This window comes from Monodon monoceros, unplaced genomic scaffold (assembly GCF_005190385.1).
Source record: "Monodon monoceros isolate NGI ecotype Baffin Bay Population unplaced genomic scaffold, NGI_Narwhal_1 Super_Scaffold_12, whole genome shotgun sequence".
In the NCBI taxonomy this organism is placed as follows: Eukaryota; Metazoa; Chordata; class Mammalia; order Artiodactyla; family Monodontidae; genus Monodon; species Monodon monoceros.
Genome location: NW_021703768.1, coordinates 59,351,015 through 59,352,853, shown reverse-complemented (window position 1 = coordinate 59,352,853; position 1,839 = coordinate 59,351,015). Strand labels below are relative to the sequence as shown.

The 1,839-nt window shown below is 41.1% G+C and overlaps 1 non-coding gene across 1 annotated transcript; it reads left to right on the top strand.

Moving 5' to 3' along the window:
- The first annotated feature begins 340 nt into the window (after window positions 1–340).
- LOC114893536 lies at window positions 341–447 on the top strand. Its single transcript, XR_003792951.1, has one exon. It is a non-coding gene; the product is annotated as a U6 spliceosomal RNA (small nuclear RNA).
- Window positions 448–1,839: the final 1,392 nt, after the last annotated feature.

Genomic DNA, 1,839 nt, shown 5'->3' with positions numbered 1-1,839 from the left:
GAGGTGCCGGGGACAGTGAGAGTTTTATCATCCGAAACAGCCACACTGGCCCTCCAGGTGGTATCTCAGCCATTTTCTGACCCTGCCAGATATGGTAACCAGATGTTGGTGTTGTGCTTTGTCCTCTCAAGGCTCAGCCGGCCTTGCACACACAACTGTGATATATTATGGGTCTGCCTAAGGGAAATGAAGAGCAAATAAACTTGTCTTTTGTGTTCCTTTTGTACTAGTCCCCAAATAAGCAGATCTTCCCTTCTCCTCTATGTTAACTCACCCAGGACGGCCCTCTCTGGTTATCATGCCCAGTCTTGGAAATTTCTCCTTAAATGTTCCTCTCTTAGTGCTCACTTCGGCAGCACATATACTAAAATTGGAACGATACAGATAAGATTAGCATGGCCCCTGCACAAGGATGACACGCAAATTCATGAAGTGTTCCATATTTTTTCAGTTAAGGGATGCACAGAACAATCAGATGTAAAATATGGTATCAAAACGGTAATCATGAGGGGAGGAGAGTACAAATGCAGGGTATTTTAAAAGCATTTGAAATTAAGAGATCAGCAACTTAAAACAATCACATATAGATAGATAGATAGACTGCTATACAAAATCTCACAGTAATCACAAACTAAAAATCTATAATAGATATACACACAAAAAAGAAAAAGGAATCCAGACACAACACTAAAGATAGTCATCAAATCACAGGAGAGGGGCTTCCCTGGTGGCGCAGTGGCTGGGAGTCTGCCTGCCGATGCAGGGGACACGGGTTCGTGCCCCTGTCCGGGAGGATCCCACATGCCGTGGAGCGGCTAGGCCCGTGAGCCATGGCTGCTGAGCCTGCGTGTCCGGAGCCTGTGCTCCGCAACGGGAGAGGCCACGATGGTGAGAGGCCTGTGTACCGCAAAAAAAAAAAAAAAAAAATCACAGGAGAAGAGAATAAATCTTCCTGCCTTAGTTTCATTCCCTTAGCTAAATCTCTATTATTCTGAAACTATTCTTGCAAATGGAAAATAATTAACAAGTTTTCTGCCTTATCAATTAATGAATTAATTATTGACTCAATTAATTTTAATTCTTCAAATATATTCATCCATCCATTTCTCTATGTTCCCCTTCTACTCAATAAAATATATGCAAAATATTCTGTTGGTGTCTTGGGGGATTTTGGAAAAAAGAGAGTGATAAACAGAGCTAGTGAAAGATATCCAGGGGTTTCTGGACAGGACACCAACAGTAACCACTTTAGGAGGTGACATTTAAGCTGCCACTGGAGTGGCCGTACTACCCAAAGCAACTACAGATTTAACGTGATCCCTATGAAATTACCTATGACATTTTTCAAAGAACTAGAACAAATAATCCTAAAACTTATATGGAGCCACAAAAGACCCAGAATTGCCAAAGCAATCCTGAGGAAAAAGAACAAAGCTGGAGGCACAACCCTGCCAGACTTCAGACAATACTACAAAGCTACAGTAATCAAAACAGCATGGTATTGGCACAAAAACAGACATATGGATCAATGGAACAGAATAGAGAGCCCAAAAATAAACCTACATACCTACAATCGATTAATCTTCAACAAAGGAGGCAAGAATATACAATAGAGAAAAGACAGTCTCTTCAGCAAGTGGTGCTGGGAAAGTTGGACAGCCGCATGTAAATCAATGAAGTTAGAACACACTCTCACACCACACACAAAAATAAACTCAAGATGGCTTAAAGACTTAAAGGTAAGATACGACACCATAAAACTCCTAAAAAGAGAATATAGACAAAACATTCTCTGACATAAATCATACCAGTGTTTTCTTAGGTCAGTTTCCCAAGGCA